This window comes from Chinchilla lanigera, unplaced genomic scaffold (assembly GCF_000276665.1).
Source record: "Chinchilla lanigera isolate Chin_1 unplaced genomic scaffold, ChiLan1.0 scaffold00067, whole genome shotgun sequence".
Classification (NCBI taxonomy): domain Eukaryota; kingdom Metazoa; phylum Chordata; class Mammalia; order Rodentia; family Chinchillidae; genus Chinchilla; species Chinchilla lanigera.
The window spans coordinates 1,474,885-1,486,953 of NW_004955468.1; positions in this window are offsets into that span (position 1 = coordinate 1,474,885).

The following is a 12,069-nucleotide window of genomic DNA, read 5'->3' on the forward strand; positions in this document are numbered from 1 at the left end:
GAGATCACAGAGGACACAGAGACAACAGATCAACATAGCATGAGAGATGTTGGAGAAGTGACTGCTAAACTAGAAAGACAAGAACACATTAAAAGACTTTGGAAAAGGGCAGCAAAAAAAGGCCAAAGATTAGCAGAGAAGAAGTGGGAAGAGAAAAGGACTTCAAAGACTATCTCAGAGGTCACTACAGAAGAGCCTAAGGAAGAAGTTAAAGAAGAAATCATACAGGTTTCTGAACCAGAAACAGATGAAAAGAAGAAACATAAAAAAGGTCATGGTTTAGCTGGGACCCCTGGACGTGTAGCTAAACCAGAAATCAGGTCTTGGCGGGATGACATTTGCCATCTTGTCACCTCAAGGATAGCAAGCTCCTGTCCAGGAATGCTAAGGGATCTGGGTAAAGAACTGGTAGACCTGGCTCAGGTTGTGCTTGTTGACCGACAGCCCAGCTGGGATCTCTTCAAAGAAATCTGTCCCCTTTTAAAGGACTCAAGCCCATTTTCATCAAAAAGGCATTATAGAAAAGTGGGAGAACTATCTACCAAAACAGCAACTGTGGTTAGAGGGGATACCAGTGATGAAGGGCCAGTAGTATTGAGAGAACAAAAGGCTAAAAAAATGAGAGAGAAACATGTGAAATTTTCTCCAAAAGTCAAGAAGAAAGTTTTTTTGTTAGATGATCAGCCAGTCTTAGAGAAAGGAATATTTGAGAAGGCAGTAAGGAAACTAGACAAGCAAGAAGGGAAAATAGTTGAAAAAGAAAGAAAACTGACAAAGCCTGAGAAAATGTCAATGCAAGAAAAAGAGAAAATGACCAAGGATAAAAAGAAATGGACATACCCAGAAGAAAGAATGCCCCAGAAAAAAGAAGTACTTACTCCCCAACAAAGGAAATCAACTATGAAAGACAAGAAAGTACTCCAAGAAGAAAAGAGACTAATTACAAAAGAGAGGAAATTACTCCAAGAAGAAAAGAGACTAATTACAAAAGAGAGGAAATTACTTAGAAAAAGAAAGAAAATAATCTCAGAGGAGGGGAAACGGAGGCTGGAAAGGAACCAGGAAAAGATTATACAGGCTCGCAAGGAAGGCTTACAAGCCAGAGAAGAGGGGGTGTTATTCCCAGGAAGTAAACTAGGGGAGGAAGAGGAGGAAATGACCCTGGGCATAGAAGAACAAGTTGGAGAAAGGAGGAAACAGTCCCATGAAAAGAAGAAACACAGCTGGGGAAAAGAGGAACCTATAGAGGATGAGGAAAAAGAGGAGAAAGGGGAGGAAGAGGCCTGGAAACTGGGTACATTGTCCCTGGATTATCTGTCTGTAGAAGAGGAAGGACTGTCTGAGGAAGACAGAAAACAAGCATCAGACAGGGAGAGGTTAGCAAAGGAAGAGAAGGGCCGGGCATACAGCTCAGTGGCACAGGTGCCTGCCTGGCAAGTGCAAGGTCCTGAGTTTGATTCCCGGTATCAAAAAAAACCCAAACAAGCAAAGCAAAAGAATAAATTGGCCCAAGAAAAGAAGAAATGGCTTTCAAAAGAGGAAAAGAAGCCCCATAAAAAGAAACAAATCCAAGAAAAGATAAAGCAAGTTGGGAAACAGGATGCACAGAAAAAAAAAGACAAGAAAGAGAGTCTGGCTCAGAAAGAGGAGAAGGAGAAAAAACATTTAGCCCAGAAAAGAAAGAAACAGGACCTAGAAGAGGATGAAAAGTTTGGGGAAATGAAAAAGTTGTCACAAGAAGATAAACAGGCCTGGAAAAAGATAAGAAAATCTTGGAAAGAGGCAAGAAGGGCCCATAAAGAGAAAATTGAGGAAAAGAGACAACAGTCCTGGGAAAAAGAGGAAGTGGACCTAGAAAAGGAGGAAAGGGCTGCAGAAATGAAGGAATGGTCACAGAAAGAAGAAGAAGCCCAAGAAGAAAAACCATGGGACTGGGAAGAAAAGAGACAGACTGGGGAGGAAAAGAATTGGCCCTGGGAAGAGCAGACACTGGTTCAAAAAGTGGAGGGAGAAGTTGAGAAAATAAAACAAAGGCCAAGAGAAAAAATGATACTGCTCCCACCAGAGGAGAAAATGATGATGGATATTGAAAAAACACTCCAAGGAAAAGAGAAACAGGTCATGGAAAAAGAAAAGCAAGCTAAGAAAAAGGAGAAACAGCCTGAGAAAGAAGAGGGAACAGCTGAGAAGGAAAAAAAGTGGACTCAAAGAAAAGAGAAACTAGGCCTACAAGAGGAGAAATTGGCCCAGAAAGAAATACATGGTCAGAAAGAGGAAGAAGTTAAGCAAAATAAACAACAGGCCTTTGAAAAGAGGAGACTGTTCCAAGAAGAAGAAGAGGTACAGGCTGGTGAAATGGAGAAACAATTTCAAAACAAAGAAGAGGCCAAGAAAAAAGAGAAAAGATCATTAGAAAAGAAATTGACTGAAGAAGATAGTATGCTGGCCAAGAAAAGGAGGCATATTGCTAAGAAAGAAGAGGCTAAAGCCAAAGAAGGCACTGGGACAATAAAGGGAAAGAAAAAAATAACCAAAGAAGAGAGAAAAATTATGAAAGAAGAGAATAAATTGTCCCCGGAAGAGAGGACTTTGGCCTATGACATTAGGACCAAGGAGATGCACACTGTTGAAGGAAAGACAGTAACCAAAGAGAAAAGAATACAGGCAATAAGGAAACTTGACAGAGAAAAGGGGATTAGTTCACAGGAAGAAAAGGTTAGTTCCAGGAAGAAAAATATAGAAATGCAAGAGAATCAACTATTGCAAGTTTTAGCTGGGATAATTAAAGAAATGCCTTTGGAGAAGACAGAAAAAACTGAGGAAGAGAGATCACCTATTGTGGGAAGAAGTGAAACTGAAAGCCTCAGCCCACATAAGGAAGTAACCAGGGAAGAGAGAGAACAGGTTCAGAAAGAGAGAAAACTAAAAGATGACAGACTGGCCACCAAAGACAGAACACTGACTGATGAAGAGAGAGTGGAGGAAAGGCTATTAGAGGAGGTCCAGGACAAGATTTCACTTGATAAAATCCAAGTAAAGACTGTATTAAAGAAGGTTCAGGAGCAAAATCTGTTAGGAAAAAAGCAGCTACAGGAGCTTCTGGAGAAAACTGAGGCAAATGAATCAGAAAAGACCCAAGTGAAGTGGTTATTGGAGGATATCAGAGAGGTTCTTCCCAAGAAAAAGAAAAAAGAGTATCTCATAAAAGAAAAGAAAAGGGAAATAGTAAGTCCAAGTGAAGAGAAATTGGAGGAGAGCTTGGCTAAGAAGCATAGGAAAAAGAGTTTGGTCCCCCAAAAGAAAAAGAAATTGACTAAGGAGAAAGGGATGCTGAGTAAGAAGGAGGAGGGCCCAAGTGAAGAGGAGCAGAGCCTTACTGCAGAGTGGGGGTATCTGAGTGAGAAAGAAGAGGAGAGCCTCAGTGAGGAGGAGAAAGAGGAAGAGGAGGAGGAGGAGGAAGGCTTCAGTGAGGAGAAGGAAGAGAGCCTCAGTGAGGAGGAGGAGGAAGAGGAAGAGGAGGAGGAAGGCCTCATTGAGGAGAAGGAAGAGAGCCTCAGTGAGGAGGAGGAGGAGAAGGAAGGCCTCAGTGAGGAGAAGGAAGAGAGCCTCAGTGAGGAGGAGGAAGAGGAAGAGGAGGAGGAGGAAGAAGAGGAAGAGGAGGAAGAAGAGGAAGAGAGCCTCAGTGAGAAGGAAGAGAGCCTCAGTGAGGAGGAGGAGGAGGAAGAGGAGGAAGAAGAAGAAGAGGAGGAGAAGGAGGAGGAGGAGGAGGGCCTCAGTGAGGAGGAGGGAAAGCAGTACAGACTTCCAGATGTGATGCTTTCAGAAGATGAGAGAGTGCTGAAATCAGAGCTTTCAAAAGCAATGGGCTTACCCAAACTAGTGATAGAAAGTGAGGGTACTGCTCAGGAAAGGGAGGGTACAGATAGAAGGAAAAGGCTTTTTAAAAAAGAGCACTTGCTTGATGGAAAGACAGACTCCAGACTTACTGACAAAATACCACTGCAGAGAGCCTTGGAGGGAAAAGAGGAAATGGCCCTGGAAGGGACAGATCTTTTGGATTTGAAAAAAGCACAGGGCAGCCAACTTCTTGGAGAACCCCTCATGACAAGTTTAATGGGAAGACAAGAAAATATATTTTTGGAGAAAACCAGGGATGTGTTTTCACAAGCTATGGCAACAGGCTTACAGACCCAGATCCCAAAGGCTCTCCAAAGACCAGGGTTCCAATTTTCTGATATCATACAAACCCAGAAACCAGAACCAAAACGTGACTGGTGGAAGTGTTTGTTGCGGGATCAAGATTCTCTGCTGGGGAAAACGAAGGGTCAGGCTCCAGCCCCAGCCTCTTCATTTGAAAGATTAGCTGGCTCAGAAGTAAGTGTCTCAGATGAGGATTGGATTAACAATATCTTAATGAAGCTGGAAACAGGGGAACAACTTTCCAGGGATGGTTTCTCTCGAATGAGCCAACTCCTCAGAGAGTTTACTCCAGAGGGATCCTTGGTACGTCTGTCCAGTCTTAAGGCCATTACTAAACACCTCAGTCAGAACCTAGACTTAAATCACACTGACATTTCACGTCCTTGTAAGGGTGGTTTGAGCTCAGTGTACTTAAACGTGATCCCTCCAATTAAAAGAAAAGAAAAAGACAGCTGGCTGGAGCCATTCTCTATCCCTGAATCAATGTTACCATTAACCACTGGTAAGACTCAAGCCCCGCAGGCTCCCAGTTGGCATCTTTTAGCTAAGTCCTACAGGGAGAAGCAAGTACAACAGTTACCCATTGCTGTCAAGGAGATAAAGCACCTTTCTCCAACCAGAAAATATGTTCCCACAGCAGTCTGTCCATTTGTGGATAAAAACTCCATGGCCTTCAAGGGGAGGGTTGAATTTCCCAAAATTTTCAAGGCAAGTAAGAAAACACTGCCCACCCCTATACCAGTATTACCACCAATCACCAAGAGGATTCAAGTCCCCCAAACTGTAAACTGGAACCTTCTAGGTGAGCCTTGCAGGAATGCACGGATTCAGCAGTTATCCAGTGTTGTCAAAGAAATGGAGACACAACATTTTCGTCCTGCCAAAAGAGACCTTTTCACAGGTGCCCATGCCTCTGTGGACAAACAAACCCTGGCACTAATGTTTCAGAAAGACCTTAGGGCTTTTAAGGGTAAAGACAAATTTCCTAAACTGCCCAAGTTGGAGAAGAAAACACAGCCTATCTTGCAAAAGAAGGAAAAGGTACCTCCATGGGAGACATTTGTGGCACTGTACCATGTTTTGCGGATGCTGCAACAGCGATATGCAAAAGACACTGCTGCTTGGATGGAACAGTTCCATCAGCTCATGGACTTGTACCAGCTCAAGTCCCCCAGAATCCAGAGGCTGCTACAAGATCTGCTACTGGGACAGGAGCCTCAACCCAAACAGATCATCTATAAAGAGGCCCTGCCGCCCACAGAGCTAGTACCTGGGGAACGGGTGTTCTACTGCCTGGTTTGTGGTCATTCCCATGCCCCTGCAGGTTCCCTCAAGTTCCAGACTGTGATACCCATCTCTGGGCAGAACAAGGTACACACTGTCCAACCTGTGGGCATTGCCCAGTATGGATTCTTAGAACTTGCTTGGAAAAGCCTACCACAAGTCAATCCTTTCCACATTGAGAGGCTGCCCAACACCTCCACTCCGATTTGGCCTAGTATAAGACTTTGAGATCCCGTTAGAAATTGTGAGACTAGGCCACAGTTTCTAAACCTTCTTACTTGCTACCTACTTCAAGGTGGGGTTAGACAAGGACCTTCATTCAGCTCTATAAATCCTACTGTATACTGAATAAAATGAAATTTTTCATTTGTAATATTTTTACTTCCTTTCCTCTGGAAGTCTAGAATCTCCTGGAAAGTAGCCACAAAAAACAGGTACTCTGTCTTATGGGAAACATTTTTTCAGTCACTGGATACATCTTTTGGGGTACAAGGGCCAGTGATGATCATTTTTTCTTTTCTTTTTTTTTTTAAATTTTCAACCATTTTTAATAGTATACAGTTTAGCAATATTAAGAACATTAACATGGTTGTGCAACCATCCATTTCCAAAACTGTTCCCGTTTGCAAAACTGAAACACTACCTGTTAGGTAATAACTCCCCATTCTTCTTTTCCCCCAATTCTCATCTTTGCCCCAAAATGAGACCTAGAGATCAAAAATGCCATCCCAAATCAACCTATCCTTCCCTTCCCTCCTTTATTTTTTTTTTTTATTTTGATCATCTTTTCATAGAAAAGTCTGTCCTAGCCCTCATGCAATTGATTTTTCATTAACTTATCATTAATATGACGGGAAGCCTATTATTTTTGCCCCTATACAAATTTTGATCTTGAGCTAGTTCCTAAACATTCCTAGGTCTCAGTGTTCTCATCTACATAATGGAGATATAATGTGAAATACACTAGTGTTAAGAATACCAACTTTGAAGCTGGACACAGTGATGCATGTCTATAGTCTCGGCACACCAGCAGGCTGAGGCAGGAGAAGTGCAAGTCTGAGCCCATGATGGGCAAATTAGTGACTTAGTGAGACCTTGTCTCAGAGTAAAAGATAAAAATGACTGGGGGATGTAGCTCAGTGAACAGGCCCTGGGTTCAATTCCCAGTTCCACAAAACCACAAAACTTTGAATGTAGAACTGTCACTCAAGTTCTTGCTCTATTATGTACTAATTCTATGATCTTAATTTTTGGTTTCCTCAAGTAAAATAGTGGTAATAACGCCTAGCTTTGTGAAATGTCTAATATAGTTCCTGTGATGCAGTTCTTTTTCATAACTACCCATCTTACTGGGAAATGGCATGTGAATGAAAATATAGGATGTAGAATCAAACCAGAATCTGAATCCCTCCCCTGCAATTTGATTTACCTCTCTAAGCCTTAGTTTATCATGTGCAAAACAGGGCTCATTGTGAGGCTCAAATAAGATTTTGAGTATGTCTATTTTAGTGTATTGTGAGTGGCCAGCTGGAGGAGGGCCCTGAGACCTCAAGCAAGTTTGTGGACATCCTAGAAGAAGGGACATAGTTCATGGAGAAAGCCAAGGAAGAATAGGCTGGAACATTAAGAGGGGACCTAAAAGTCTTGGGCATAATACAGAGTCCCGAGGGAAGTGTCAGGTTCCAAGTACTGGGAAGAAACCTTGGAACAGGAGTCAGATTGCAGAGGTATCATCTAGGAGTACAAAGGGAATACCTGGAGTTGACAATGTGGAAAAGCTAAAAAAAAAAAAAAGTCCAGGGAATATGCCCAGAGCTCAGGGAAGGCATAAGAGCCAAGCAGAAGCAGATTTGAGGTTGGAGGAGCCTAGGAGCTGGAATATACCTCAGTTGTAGAGCATTTGTCTAGCATGTGTGATGCCTTGGGTTTAACCCCCAGCACTGCCAAAAAATAAATGAACAAACGTCTGTTTAATGCTAAGGTTTAGTATGTATGACTAGACCCGCACTGGTACATGATATATTTTTGCAAATCCATTTTATTTAGTCTTCTTTATTCCTCTATTCTAGATGAATCTTTTTAGCAGCTTGAGGGGTAATTTATATAGGATAAAATTGATCCATTATGTAAGCGTACCATCCAATGAGTTTTAGTAAGTATAAACAGATGTGTGTAACCATCAACACACAATATTAGGACATTACCATTACCTCAAAAAATGGTTCATGATCATTGGTAGCTGCTGTTACCATTCTCTGCCCAAGGCAGTCATGATTCTATTGTCTCTATAGATTGTTCTGAATATTTAATACAAATGCAATACTACAGTATGTGGTCTTATGTATCTGGTGTCATTCACTTAGCATAATGTATTTCACATTCATCCATGTTGTAGCTCTTACCAGTACTTTGTTCCTCTTCATTGCTGAGTAGCATTCCATTGTATATGGGTTAACATATTTTATTCATTCACAAGTTGATGTGCACATAGATTGCTTCCACTCTTTGCCTATTATGAATAATGTTGTTTAAACATTTGTATGTAAGTTTTTGTGGGGACATGGGCTTCCATTTCATATTTCACTTTTAAAGAAACCACCAAGCTCCTTTTTAAAGTGGCTACATAATTTTCCATTTCCACAATTTATCTATCCACTTTTTTTGGTTATTTGCACAATTATCTTTTAAATCAATTAAGAATGTAAAATGTGTATTTAGACTGTCTTTTACAATTATGTTTACTTGTGCTATTTGTCTTTGGTGTGATTTGAGCTTTCTCCAATGTCTCTTGAACCTGAAATCTTTTCATTATCTTATTGTTGGAAATACATTATGTGTCTTTGTCTCAAAACTTTACTTCATCTTCTTTTGAAAGTCATTTTTTTCTTGATATATAATTTCTGATTGACATTTTTGTTTCTATAATACTTTGAATATGCCATCCCATTGTTTTGTGGCCTGCATTGTTTTTTATATCTCCGTAGTTATGCTTATTATGGTTTCTTGTTGATGATTTGATTTTCTCTTGTCTTTCAACAGTCTGTCTATATGTCCAGGTGGGTATATATTTGTGGTTATATTACTTGGAACTTGTTGAGCCATCTGGATGTAGAGCACGTTTTCCACCAAATTTGGAAGGTTTTCATCATATTATTTCTTTAAATATTTTTTCTGCTCCTCTATTCCCCTTTTTTGTACTTGTAGGACTACAACTATGTTTATGTTAGTATAATTAAGAGTCTATATTAGTTTGCAAGGGACATCATAACTACGTATTACAAACAGTGTTTTAAAAAACAGAAATCTGTTTTCTGACAGTTCTGAATATTAAAAGTCAAAGATCAATATGTCAGCATGGTAGGGGCACTTTTCCTCTTGTTTTTCTTTCCTTCGTCCATCTCTCACAATCCTCTGAGCTTAACCTTCCAAGTGCAGGGATTACAGGCATGTGCAACCATGCCCAGCTGTAGTAGGTATCTTAAGTCTCTCTTCCTGATTTATAGATGGCCATGTTCTTCTGTCTTCATGTAGTTTTTTCTGTGTATATATCTACAGAGATATTGGTAAAAACAAAGTTCTTTTGCTAGACCTTACATCACTGAATGCAACACTCTGACAACAGATTCAGCTAGGTGTCTTATAATTTAATTCTGATACTATCAACTTGGAGGTACTATCAGATCCCACAGGTTGAGGGTTCAGTTCCAGGAGACCAACCTTGAGTTCAGATGTCAGTTGCCAGTTCCACTTCATGAACTTTTGTTAGCTATCTGCTACTATAACAATGCTTGAGATAAACCAACTTTAAGAAAAGTTTATTTCAGCTCACAGTTGCAGAGGTTTCAGTTCATGGTTGATCAGCCCTATGCTTTTGGGCATGGGAAAGATTATGGTGGGGAGCATGTGGGAGAGCAAAGCTGTTCATCTCATGGCAACTGGAAAACAGGATACTAGTGTCCCACAATGCTCTTTGAGGGCACACTCCCAATAACCTAAAACCTCCCACTAGGCCCTACCCCTTAAAGTTTCTACTACCTCCCAATAACATCACTGTCTGGGGACCACGCCTTTTAATACATGGGCATTTGAGGGATATTCCATATCTAAACTAAGCAGACCTGTATTCTGAACTGACCAGCTATAAATCAAGATTCCTATGATCACCTCTTTTGGTTCAAGTGTTTGCTAGAGTTGGTTATAGAACTCAGAGAGGGCTGGGGATATAGCTCAGAGGGCCTGGGGATATAGCTCAGTGGCACAAGCACCAGCGTGGCAAGTGCAAGGGCCTGAGTTTGATCCCCAGTACCAAAAAATAAAATAAAATAAAATAAAAAAGAACTCAGAGAAGTACTCTGTGGGAGACGGTGGTCTCTCTGTGGTCCCCAGGAGAAAACGGCAAGAGGATATAGAAAATAAAGACAAGAGAGGATAGCCGGGGTCAGATGGAGTTACCTCTTGCCTGATGAGCAAGAGGACTGACTCCAACAGTAGGGGAGTTTATTTTATACACTTGCAAAGTAGTAAGATGAGAGATAATGCTGCCTAGTGACCAACGACTGTAATTGTCTGGCAGGATGCCTTTTTCAATACTGAGGTAGCTTGACTGCTTGACCAATAACCAGCTCCAGTGGCTCCCAGCATATCTCCCTTTTCTGTTTAGTTGCAGAAGTGATGGGTGTTCGGTTGAGCTAGAAAAGCTGTGCTTGAAGAATATAGTCCAAAGTCCATAACAGTGGTCAGTTATCAGTCTAGCTGGCAATTGTCAGAAGTTGTTGGTGACTTGAACCTATTACTGTGGCATCGTTTCTTTACATCTTGTGGTTACATTTTTCTGCTGGATGTTTAAGACCAAGTTAAAGTGAGACCTGTATAAATAAAAATTTAACCTTTTGCTATCAGGGTCAGTTAATCTCCTCAGGAATCATCTTGGAACCAAGTACAGCATCTCTAGATCTTCTGTCAGTGTCAGCCATCTGGATGAGTCACGGCCATTGCTTGAGCAAGTTGCTTTCTGTGAAAGCTTGAGAGATTTTTTTCTCTCCTGGTGACTCTCTTTAGGCACACTGCATATCATAGAATCACTTTCCTCTGCGCTCCCATACTCTCCTTGATCAGAAAATCAGGGACTCAACTGAGTTATAGGATGTCACAGCACAGGTTCTTTTCTGTCCTGAGTCTATACCAACCTCAGAGGGTGTAGCCAAAATATTGACTGTCCTTTAGCCCAACTTATCTCTCTAATTTTTGGTCTCCAAACCTCAGTTGTTAACCAGTCAGCAGAGAAGATTAATGGCATAACATTGCAATGGAGGCAATAGGCTTAATATTACAATCTGAACTGAATAGCAAATACCTTAGAACATACAAATGGAACCATTATTTTTTAACAATCATGGATATCCTAATATTTAAATCCTAATAGAATGTTAATAAACAAGTTACATATTTTTACCCAAAAATTTAGAAATCAAAACCATACATAACATTGCTACATGACAATCATGACATTTTGTAACATACTTAAATTTTCATTATGACATAACATGACCTTTTAAAATCAGTCATCTCTATTCAATGAAGCTTTTATCTAATTTGTTGTCCTTTTGTGGTTTATACATCACAAGTTTTTGTTAAAGGCAGAAGTCTGAATCTGAAGGGAAAGTCTTATCACACTAAATAATCTTTGTTTTGCATTTTGGAAGACCTATAGATCCAGAATCATGAACCCATTTAATACACCATGAGATTAACACTCATGAACTACCATACACATGTGAAAACCTTTGTTAAAATTTAGTTTTTGTACCAAGAGCATCTTTTATGAGAAAACCTTCTTGTAATTTTCACTGAAAAACTTTCTTTCGACCAAATGACCCAATTATTGGGATGTCTCCCAAGAGACTATGGAGATCACTGGGGGCTCCTTATTAATGAATAAGGGTTGGCCACTCCCTTATTCACCAATTGGAGTCCTACCCAATAATTTCTCCTCATGCTAAGGACTGTGGTTAAATATCTTAATTTTGATATCATTTAAACCAGCTGGGAACTCAGGTGAAAGCATGCTTTTAAATCTATAATCCAATTGTATTAAGAACAAATGATAAAAGAAACATTGTTGAGCTCAAAATAAAGGCAAACAGCTGTTTACAGAATGACAGACAAACATGCAAACCAGTACACAGAATAAACAAACATCTTTACAAAATCAGAGTGCACTCAAATAAGTTTTTGACCAAATTGATTTATAGCAACTCTATTACAATTTTAGAAATTTATAATTTAAGTAGACTAGTCAGATTTTGTGGTCAATTAGCAGAGATCTCTTATCAGGAAAATTTGGATAAAACACAATTCTTAATCTATAATATATCTATATGTATATATAGATATATTCTTTGTATTTTATTTTGTCTTAAGAATACTGATAATTTTCAGCACAATATCCCTATATCCTTTATTACCTATTTAGATCTTAGATTTCCATTTTGTCAGTTTCTTCAATAGGTCCTAGGTTGAATCTAGCCTCGTTGTTGTCTATTGACTGTAAAAACAGTCTCTGAGGCATCACTGTCACAGGACTGT